Raw genomic sequence first — 12,437 nt, forward strand, 5'->3', positions numbered from 1 at the left:
TTTTCATTGGAGTATTGACCAAAACCCTAAAATCTTTTCTTTTACTTTGTCAAGTAAAAAAGTATAGCTGGGATGGATAAACCAAACAAACAGGCTTTGACATTGTCGACATGACCACCACAGGTGTTTCTTTACTCCCGAGCTGAGATTGGTGAAAAAAAGAATTTCAAAATGAGACTTGATTTACACAATACAGCAAAATGCAAATTATGCATCTAATAACCAAACCTCTACAAATGTGTGGATTGCACCTTGAACTATGCAAGTAGTTTGAACCACACATCAGCATCACTTGTTGATTTAGAAAAGCCATCTAAATCATGGCTTCTTGTAGTTCTCCATGCAGTTTTGAGACATAACCTTGTATTTAAGTTAGAGTGCAGTCATTCTGGATAAGGACTGCATAAAACAATAACCAGAATTTGGTTGAAGCATTTCGGCAGGGTCTCCTGGGGCTTATTAAGAATATGATTTAAGCTGACAGGTCATGAAGGGAACTTTTAGCAAGCACAACACCTTTGTAAAAATGTTCACTTCTAATTAGCCTAGTCAAGGTCCAAGGCATGGTGTAAATGTAAACTCATGGGATGGGATTGTCCTGGGCTTAATGTAGTAACCGTCCATCTATCCATCCGCCTGTCCATCCCTGGGGTGTACCTGCGTGTACTTGCAGGGTTTTGAGAGGCCAGGTGTCTGCAGCAGTCAGTCAGGTACAGTTCTCATATTAAGTTTTTTTTTTTTTTTTTTTTTTGCTGTTTGATGGTATTTTTGAGAACGGTGCAATATAAATAAAATGTATTTTCTTATTTACACTCATCACAGTGCAACACAGAAACACTCAGAACAAACAACTATGCACACACACTCATACTTCAGGCAATTCAGTGGCTATCCACCCACCTTTGACATGTGTCTGAATGAGAGACAATGTCTCTTTTGGAGAATCTGTACTTCAAAGTTTCCTTCTGTATTATGAATTATGAATAATCCAAGGTCAAGGTTTCTTCCTGTGGCTGGAATACAGACACCGGATGCACAGACAGTAGACTTTACTGACTCCTGGGTTTCTGGTAAGAAGCAGTTATCCTTTTGATAGATGAAAGGAGGTTGTAGCCCTTTGTCTTCCTGATGTAGCCTTCACAGATGATGAGTGAAATGGAGAGCGACTCCATTTGGTGGCTGTTCTTTATTAATGTTGTCACATATTCACACAATAAACTTCCTCCTCTTCCTGCTAAGCTGAAAGTGGTTAATGCGATGCATTGTGGGAATATTTGTTCTAATACCGGTCTACTTGTTTCTTATAGTTCAGCCCTTCATGGCTGGAGGCCCGATAGCAACTCAGTGTTTGGCACGTAGACATGATGAAGATTATTTGCTAAACTTTAAACCAGGGATCACTTTGCAGAAGAAAGGGGATTTAGATGACTTTGAACGTGGCACAGTTGTCTCTTGGTTTTAGAGAAAATCATTGAAAAAGAGAAAAAAAAAAAGTGATTTGCAGTTTCTGAATGATAATATATTTTTGTTGTCAGAAGAGAGGACACTCGTATATGGAATGCAATGGCAGTGCTAGCACATACTGTACTTGCACACTTATTGGCGCTTTTAAAAACATTGTCAGGATCATTTCTGAAGTGAACCAAAACAGATCAAACTACAAAATTTAAGCTGGACATTTTATTAAAAGAACCAGACATGGCCATCATGGCGTCATGTCCACGGAGCTATGTACTGGTTGGTGTGTGTGAAGAATAAACGCTTTAGCAACAAACACCAATCTTCACTACCGGTCAGGCTCAGCCTCAGTGGATATACTCACCTCCTCCTGGAAACTCCACCATCTGATTAGCAGTAACATCTCCTCTTTCATCATCTTGGTCATTTTCCAATCATAAAATTCCACCTTCAATAAACACCTTCCTCTTCTACTCAGTGCTGATCTGGAACTCCCTGCAAAACCTGGAGGAATATATACTGCTCAAAAAAATAAAGGGAACACTCAAATAACACATCCTAGATCTGAATGAAAGAAATATTCTCATTGAATACTTTGTTCTGTACAAAGTTCTATTTGCACAACAGCAGGTGAAATTGATTGTCAATCAGTGTTGCTTCCTAAGTGGAAAGTTTGATTTACTTGGAGTTATATTGTGTTGTTTAAGTGTTCCCTTTATTTTTTTGAGCAGTGTATATGCTGACTTCTCACATCAGTAAATTGTTTAAACATTTCGACTGTGTCTGCATTTGCGTTTGGAGGTATCACAAAAATCCAACATGTTACAAGGATTATTCAATAGATAATAAAGTGGAAGCATATTTTTTGAAAGGCATTTGCGGTGCATTTGAAGATTAATATCTCATCTCACCATGAAATCACACAGTGAGTCAGTGAACATGACATAAAATGCAAAGGTAGTAACATTTTCTTGTGCCTTCTTTAATAGACTCTTTTAGGGTCTTGCAAAATGGAAAGACGAAGCAGTGGCTTCTAATCCTCTTCTAATAAAAGTTTCTCTAAGAGCACAAGACTGCGCCCTGGATGACCCACATGCTTTGAAAATTGAAGTTTTTTTGAGTGGTTCTTCATTTTTGCATTTAGTCAGTTTGGTGCAAGAATTATGTTATAAAGTTTAGTTTATAGAATTAGGATTTAAAATTTGCTTCAGTGTGTCCTTTGTGTGGATCAACATAAATTACTTAGTTACACTAGAATGGTCAAAACAAGATTTGTTTGCTATTTTACAGGTTGCAGGTAGGGCTATGCTCCTTTGTGGTGATAATTTTCTCTTTGTAGATACTGTTAAAATTAATCATGATCCTGATAAGCTCAGAACAATAAATTTACTACACCGTAACTCACAAAGCCTTTGGACTAACCCTCTTATTTCTAAATCATGTGTTTTAAATCAGAATGACTTCTTTTCTCCACCTGCATGTGCTACTCCCAGCTGGGCGCTGTGAACCTTTCCCTGAAGGGAGATCAGAGTCAATCCGTGAAACACTGATCATAATGTTCAGCAGTATAACAGACTTCAGAACACTCTGTTTTCATCCATGTGTTCCCATAAACACAGTTTGTAGCAAGTACATCTAAAACAAAATGTATAAACATCTACTTAGGCTCCCACTACATAAAAAATAAAAAACAAAAAACTTAAATTACTGTTGAAAATTTCCATGTGTGCATTTAGGGTTATGCACTTGAATCCAAGGGTATGTTGTTCCTTAAACACATCCATTATGTGCATGTTAATCCGTGTGATTGAGCCGTTGGAGAAAACTTCCAAATGTCCACATGTCATGTTGAAGTGGAAAGCTCCAGTACTGGAAGGAAAAAGAATGCGTTCCCAATTCCGATACTTCAGACATAAAGGGCTGAGCGTCACAGCTCTTACTGTGTTTAATTTTTCAGGTATGAATCAGTAAATTGAATTTACGCACTTACAGTTGTTTTTCAAAGAGAAAAGAACACATTGTGATCTGATGGTAGAATGTCAGCCTGCTTGTTTGAGTGTTTAGCAAGTCAACACTTAATTCACGGAGTATTTCAACCATCAAGGTGTTGCCTTTTTGTACCACTGGCCTTTAAACAGCTCTTGATTTTTTTAAATTAAATTTTTTTCTGTTGAACAAAGAAAGTTTTTCAATTCATATTTGTTTAGCTCCAAATGAAGAACAAATGGAAACATGAACAGTTGGAGGAAAATGTTACCACCAGCAGAAAAAATACAGCTGCTGAGGCAACCAGACAGTGAAAAAACAGTGACTAAGACCTTTTCTAAACAGCATTAGAGCTATTTCTGTATTTCATGCTGACTGGCATTGACCAATATTACAAAGAAAAAGTGGTTAATGGAAAATACAGGTACTGCTCACTTGTTTGCATTTGTGTTGGCTGCATAGACTGGAAGATTACATGGCATGTTTTTGAAAATGATCCAACAAGGAAAGTATCCCTAACTAATTTTTCTTTTTTGATTCATTTTACAATGGATATTGTAGGACTTGGACAAAAACTTCAATTTGTAAAAGAGGACAAAACATCCAAGTCTCCACCTCTCCACAGGTGCAACTCATGGTGCCAGATGGGTCATCCAGTCTTTCTAAGACGTTCAACGGGTTTGCATTGATAGAGAATGTCTATGCCTCAAATATTACTGTCACAAAACAATCCAGAGGTCCCTTCAGCCAGAAGTATTCCTCAGCTGCCCATATTGGATCCTGTCCTGCCCTGGTCAGTCTGTATAACCCACTGTTCACTTTATAACCCACCACCATTGATTAATTGAATACCAATATACTTAAACTCATCCAACCTAATCAGAGATCCGCTCTGACCAAGAGGAAGTATAGTCCTTGTTTCAACTGGGAACCATTTTCTCAGATTCAAAGGAGTAGGCTCTCATCTTTTCCTCTACATTCACCAAGTCATATAATTTAAATACCACCAAATCTATGTACCAGCCATAGTTACTTCTTACCCACATACTGTGGCATATATCACACAATTTGCACATTAAAACTCTTCCACTTGGTGTAAAAAGTTTTAATGAACAAAAATTAAACACCCAAAGGGCCCAGGAGGAGCAAGGGTGACAAACTAAAGGATGTCAAACCCATTCCAGGTCTTTTTGTTTTCACTGCACAGCAATAACTCAGGCACCTAAAAGCACCTCTACCTCGTTGAAAACCCTTTGCTGAGCTAGGAGAAAATATTAATTTAATGTAAGCAAAAATCTAGTTAAAATGCAGGGAGCACAATGAAACAACACAACAAAACTTTAAGAGCACTTAAAGTTTTGTTGCACTTCTTTAAGTTCACATCTAGATAAAATACCGAATGCACTCATTATTACAAGGTTTTTGAATTTCACACAATTTTCAAAGAGATTGTTCTCATTAATTGTTCGAAAAGGGATCTCCGATTGTTTGCATTATTTCAGGTATAAATAAGTTGCCTATTAACTCGTAGTTCAAGATGTGGATTTTTCCCAGTTTGGAGAAATTTCAGTTTTTTGAAGAGTTAATAGTGAAAAAATCTGAAGCTTTGGGACCTCAAATCTACTTTAACAAAACATGGCTTTAACTTTGTTTTATGACCTAAATATACAGTATATGATACGGTGCAGAGAATAATGCATTTAGGATTCTGACAAAACTATTTCATGCAAAGAGTTTGCTTTTGATCTTTATTACTGCTCATTTTATGGAGTGATCCACTGCAGAAAGCAGTAATGTTACCTCTGGGATGCCTAAATGCCTCACTGGTATTTCAGAGGTTAAAAGGTAAATGCAGGCTGTATTTTAATGCAAACACTAATTTCAAACATTCCTTCAAAATGTTCCTATCTGCATCCCTTGTACAGTATTCCCATACCCAGCGCCTACATTAAAGATCCATTACCTTTGACTACAGTATTTAACTTAGTTGCTTGACTTTGAAAAATATTTACTCAGTTACATTGAACAGTTTATGCCTGAGTATTTAGTAGAGTTTGCAATCAACTTATCTAAGAAATAATTTACAGGCCCTTTTTAAGCGTAAACACTGAAATGACAAAACAGTTTAGGTTCACAGTTTCAGTTTAGAAATGAATGTCAATAAATAAAATGCAACAATAATGTCCTGCCTGAAAAAAATGCAAAATGTCTACCATGTCTTTTGGTGGCATTCACTGCTTATGGTTATGAGGCATCTGAGTTAGATGGGAGCGTTCTGGGAATGAACCAGTGTTACATATTTTAGTTGGATGAAATGGATTAAAGAGGAAAAGGAGCATCCAGCTTGTTGTCAGCAACAAGTTCCACAGCCAGGATCAGTGATGGGTTCCATGAGAGGAAAGCCCATTTCCACTTCTATGATGACAGCATTAATGCAGAACATGTCACAGTCCTAGGTTGCTGTTTTGTTTTGTCATTTCTCTGCGTAGCTGCTGTTTCCTGGAAAGGTTGGGGACGCTCTATTTACTGGACAACGTCCTTTTTGTCCTGCACTGCGGCGTACACACCTACTTATCAGTCTTCCAGGTCAACCCATCATTCTGCCTTTATTTTTCCATACGGTGAGGAAAATTATCTCCATCCAAGATTAAATATCTTTGGGGTTGTCTTTTTAACTCATTTGAAGCAGAACCAGCTTGAATTAGCAAATAGAATCATTGATCATCAGCACATCAATTAAACCAGTGTTCACTTTACAGATATGCCCCTAAACACAACTTTCTAACCCAAATACAGGCACTGCACTTCACCTGAATTCATGTTCTAAACAATATTTGTCATATCCTTGTGGTGTTTGGGTTGTTTTGTTTTTTCTGTGTTTGCGTTTTTACTTCCTTTATATGTGATAAGCCATAGTTTGTGTTTGTTCTTTAGATCAGTCTTTTCTTTTGTTGTTTAGGCTAAATCTGTTCACTTCCTGCATTTAACCATTCTTTGTCCAATTAGAATTATGTTTTGCATGTTTGTTTACTCCTCCTTTATCAATTGTGCCATTTCTCTCCCTCAGCCTGCTTAGCTGGTCCTCTCTCACACCTGCACCCAATTACCAATCAGCTACCTGTTCCTTGTCAATAATCAAGCTTCTCTATTTAAGAACTGCCCTCGCTCAATGCTTGATTTTTATGTTGCTCCTTGTTCCTGACAGAATGTTTCGAGAGTCTTTGCTAAATGAAGAGAGACAGTCCAAATCCTATTGCTGTTTTCCATCTTGGTGCAATAATGTGGAATCTGTTACTTATTCAACATGGCCAATTTAATCAAATCTCATTCAAAAACACTCATTGCCTGAATGTGTATGCATGTCAAAATAAAACCTGCCAGATACTTGTCCCATGGAAGGCTTGGTGTGAATATGTCATCCTATAACAGTATAATGAAATTAAAAATCTCCACAATGTAGGGAAAACTACAACAGAGCATGAAAATCCTCAAACAATAGGCTGTTTTAAAAGGTCTGAGATGATTTATAACAAGCTAAATAACATAAAATAATTCCGTTGTAGAATTTACCCAATTTTTTTAGGATTTATTTGAAAATTTGTCCAATTTTAGAGTTGGAAAGCATACAGATTGGAATATTATTTGGCATGTTGATAATCCATATGTTCATAAAGTGATGATAATTGACCATTTGACATCAATTTGGTCATTTAAAGAATGTTGTGTACAATCTTTAAGATGCAAGCTGACTTCAGAATTTCAGAAAAATATAAGTAGACCATTGCAGATGGTTGAAAGGCTTATTTTTGAAACTGCTGTGTTTATATCTTTTTTTGTGGATGAATTATCAAAAGCCAAATATTATCCACTGATCTCAGGATAACAGTTGACTTTTTAGCTTGTAAAGATCTCAGCAGCCACCGCCTTGCTTTAATGCAATGCAGCTGCAGGTTGTTGTGTCATTATGAGACCCCAGCAGTGGCGAGAGTCACTACGCGCCCTGTGCCATTATCCCTGTATAACCGTGGGTGAGGAGGCCAGTGGCCATGTGGAAATGATTTTCATCAAGACCTGCTTTCACCTTCCTGGTCTGCTCTGATGCTGCTGTAAAACAACTGTAATGGAGATGGGGAGCAAAGGGGGGCTTCTTTCCTCTTTCCTCCCTTACTGGAGGTAGCCAGGGAGGCCAGTTCAGTTCAGCTCTATATCTGTCAGTTCACGGTGCGTTCATCCTGCCACCCTCCAACTCAACTGCCGGGTGGAAGCCATAAAAGTGTCAGTGAACCAGAGTGACATCTACTGTGTACAGCACCACCTTCAGAGCACTGCGGAGGCTTCCAGCCCTTCCTAAATCCCCTTGTGAGGACAGTAGCAGTGAATGACATTTCCCCCAAGCCCAGAGGACACAGAGGTAAATTCAAGGCCAGCGGGAAAGCCGTTCCCTCTATTGTCATACAACACAGGCAGTAAACGTAAAGTCTGACAGCTTTCAATTATTTTTATGTGCTATGCAAAAAAAAAAAAAAAAAAAAACAAGCTGTAACAACTGCATGATTTAGATATATTATGAAATAAGGACCAAAGCAAGCCAAAGAGAAACAAACAGTACAGCCAGAATGTTTTTAGAAACTCCATTTAGTCCTGGCAAATCATTCTTCTGCAGCAATCTGGCATCATCTGTATTTACTGACCTTCACTCACTATTTTGATTTACTTTGATTCTTCACAACTTATGCTCCCTGATGCCTAGAATAGACGCACCAGACATATCAGCTCCCAAAGCCTATAACTTTGTACTGAATTTAGATGAGATTTTTTAAGGTCTATTTATTGTTTTTTTCTAAACACACCTGCATCTTCATGGTTGTTTTTAAATTCCTTTAGCCACTGAGCATTCTTGAAGTTAAATCTAACCAAAATCTGCATCATCTGTACCTAAACAAAATATGGTCTAAAAGTAAAAATTTTATACATTCCTGTAAATCAAAGTTTTAAATGCAACCATATGGCCAAGCTTGACACATAAGTCAGAAATTGAAGTAATAAACTGTGTTACAAGTACTTTGCCAAAATTTGGTGAGCTAACTGGTTGCACAGACGATCCGATGCAGAACAGCAGAATAATTCCAGTGATCAGAACTCTTAAAAAGATTAAAAATTAGAATTCATGAAGAAAAATTACAATATTTAAAAAAAATAGATATTTGATTTGTTTCTCTCATCATGTCTAACAGTTGTCCTGTCAGTGCCCACCTGTACACCTATGATGGGTCATGGATGAAATAATTTCCTTCCTGTACTTCTGTAGTGTAGCAAATATTTTGAAAATGTCTTCCTACTTACTAATGTTCTCTGCATGTAAACTAAACTTCCTGTCTAAATGTGGTTTCTGCAACTGTTACAACAAAAATAAACAAAACAAATCATGCACAATGGATACCAAGTTCAAATCTTGACCTTCCAATGTGGAGTTTACCTATCATCTCCAACTATTTTCTCCAAGTATGTAGGTTTACTCCAACAGTAAATCGTTGGATATTCGTGGGTTATTTACTCTGGGCTGATTGATTGAAAGGTGTGATGGTCTGATGCATGGTTGATGCATGGTTGTCATGTTTGTCATCCCAATGATGAACTTGTGACCTAAAATGGATCTAACTGGTTTTAAACCTAAACATAGGGGTGTAAGATCAATTGCCACCAAACTGAGAGTTTGAAAGAAAATTATAGAGGGAAAAAATGAAACAAACAGGGTGAGATTTGACACAATTAAATGTGAACTTATTTTGCAACAGTCCTCCTCCTATTTTTGGACTAACTAAGACCCTATGTCACCTTTGAAAGTTTCCAAACCTATATTTAGGCTGCTTCCCGTCACACTGATATAACTTATGTTTGAGCTCGACAGCATATATTGCCATGCTGTTGAAAAGGGCAGTTTGAATGGATTTATGATTTCTAGACACAAATAAAAAACAATGTTCCACTGTAACAGGGCTAATGGCTTAAATTTAAAGCGTTTTAGTATTGCTTTTCAGAGCCTCTTAAATAGGCTGCTCGACAATGTGGATAATCACTACATTTACAAAGACAAGACTATCAAAAGGCAACGTGTGTCTCTCAACAGTGCTCTTTGTTCCCAGTCGTCTCAGTACTTAAAAGTCTGCAGCTTTGTCAGCAGTAGCACAAGTGGACAAAGAAGAAGTCCCTTCAGTAGTACCCAAATCAACAACTACCAAGAAGTCACGTCCACAACCCTCTGCTGGCTTCAGCTGTCCACTTGTGTTTGTGTCTCTGGCTACTCAGGGACTCGATGACAGACTGATGAGTTCCTGACTACAAGAGAAACGGTGTGTGGGTCGGCCATCCGTTCAGCTCTTCTCCTTCCCCTCAACCAGCAGCTTTCTTCCTGCATGACGCACTAAACACGTTAAGCGCACAAAGACACACATTACATTCAATTACTATGTATGCTGAGTGAAACAAGGTCAAAGATGGTAGATGATGTGCAGATCTGGTTGGGTCATCTGTCTGATCACACCTTCCAAGGCTGAGGGATATGGCCTCTCCTTAACCTTTGCCCTTGAAGAGTTAACTTCAAGTTTATCTTGTTCAGGTCACTTTTTGTTTCCCAAGTCAAGCTACCAAAAGATCCTTCAAGTTCATTTTCCTGGTGAAAGTTAACAGAGAGATGGCTGAACTTCTGAACTTCTGTTCAGTGTTGTCTTGTCAGGAAAAAAAAAAGGTTTTCAATAGTTTCCCAACTTTAGAAAAAGCTGGAAAAAAATATTGTTTGAGAATTGGAAACAAGAGAAAAAAGATCTGAAGCTGGAAATCAGAAGAGAAAAAGTGTTGTATCCCTCCTGTTTTGGGGCTGAATTTGTTCTTTTAATAGTGGAAGCAAACAGCTTAGCAAAGAAGTCCTGGGGATTCCTTTTCTGTGTATGGTGGGACTTCTTGAAGAGGAAGATGTATCACAATAAAGGTCCAAAATGCAGACAAACCAGTCTATGAATGTCAGACTGCTGCGATCATGTGCATGCATCTCACATTTGAAAATTATTTATACAGCCTAGGATTTTTATTTCCATTTGTCATTTGCATGAGACCAAATCAGATTTGAATTTTGACTTTAATCGGTCTATTGAACTGTTTGTTAGTGAATGTTGCTTCGAATATTTCTTTAGGTGCTTTTAATTGTTACTGCATTGAAATAAATCATTTGTTTTCATCTTATATTTGGTTCTTCTGCAAAGAGACAATAATAACAGTAGCATGAAGACTGAGAACTTTTAGAGCATTAACATGAACATGATAGAATTAGACATATCAGCAGTAGTTCTAGATATTTCCTGCGCTTCCAGCACCTTTTCTGAAACAAAACATAGATCAAGCACTCTGCAAAAATAAGTAAGTCAAATAAAATAATTATTGTATTTCAATTTTTCCTCTCTTGTCAAAATCTTTTTGAGCATATTCTGCAACATTTATTTGAATACAGGATTACAATGTTTTGCATATTGTTGCATTGTTGTATCATTTACATTTTACAGTCAAACTCATGTTTCTGGGGAGGGAGTTCTAGGTTAATGCAGAACCATATTTTGCTAGCAGGTTTATATGCTGACGTTTTAGCATGGACAATGTATTAAATTCAAAGGAAGGAGGTTCAAACGGTACACTGCATGAGTGGTGTCAATATTTTCTGGATGTTTGGACTTTACAGTGTTTCTTTTTGGAGTAACCTGAATTGTGTGCACCTCACTGCTGCAAGTTCAAGTAATTTTTTGTTTATGTGCCAGGCACATTCTGCAAATTCTTTTTTATATATATTTTTCTCTGTGATTATTGTATTTGCAAATAATGTTAAAATAACATTGCAGGCATCAATTTTTCATGAGGGTTTTTTTTGTCAGATAATGTGACTTTCATAAAACTTCTACTGGTTTGAATTGTTCCCTGTTCCCCCCAGGTTAGAGCACTTGACTTCAGCGTGAATTGATTCTACAATAGAATGTAGAATTTAACAGAATTCACTTATATCAGTGAAAAGACGAACACAAAGTAGTTACTGTAGTATTTTGGAAACCCCTCAGTCCCTCATGGTATCTGTCGCTCCTTGGTAAGGTAGGCATCAGCTCTGTTCTGCTCTTAACACAGGCAGAAAAAATGGTCAGCTATGGGGAAAATACAGGCTGAAACACCATTTTTCTTTTTCCTCCAAAGTGAAAAACTAACTTTAAACAAAGCTAAAAAACAAAAAAACAAAAGTAAGAGTAAAAAAAAAACACAAAACGAAATCTTAGATTGGTTTTATTAAACTGTAAGATAACTTTTCTACATGTTTTGTCAGCACAAAACTGGTTTTATGTGGAAAGTTACATGTGATAAACACTTACAATGAAGGAGTCAAAATTGCAAATGGACGTGGAAGAGGGATGGGTGAAGAGGTGAGCTAAACATAAAAAAGGTGACAATCATGTGCTTTAATGGAGTGAATAGCGTTTCACTGTTTGCAGGTTTCATGTGTCATTATGAAATACATATATTTTGGTATTGAGTTTGACTGAAGCAGTTTTACAAGGAAGATTTTTATTTTAAAATGGGAAATATGTGAGAATGCTTTTTTTGTTCTAAAAAAATGACAAGGAAGCAGTTGCAAAACTCCTCAATGTATTTCTGAAATGCAGCACACAGAAGAACTGCCAAAGAACTCTACTTTTACTGTAGAGTTCTTGGCTATTGACTTGTGTAATTATGTTTCAGTAACTATAACTCTCTCTCTCTCTCTAAATATATATACAGTATATATATATATATATATATATATATATATATATATATATATATATATATATATATATATATATAAGCTCTTTTCAGCTTCATTAACATGATTAGAATTTAAAAAAATTAATGTGGGAAATAATAAAACTGAATTTTGAAAATAAAACTAATTTAGGGCCTTTTTGTGACTTTTACGCCTTGGAGAA

This window comes from Xiphophorus maculatus, chromosome 19, assembly GCF_002775205.1.
Source record: "Xiphophorus maculatus strain JP 163 A chromosome 19, X_maculatus-5.0-male, whole genome shotgun sequence".
Lineage (NCBI taxonomy): Eukaryota > Metazoa > Chordata > Actinopteri > Cyprinodontiformes > Poeciliidae > Xiphophorus > Xiphophorus maculatus.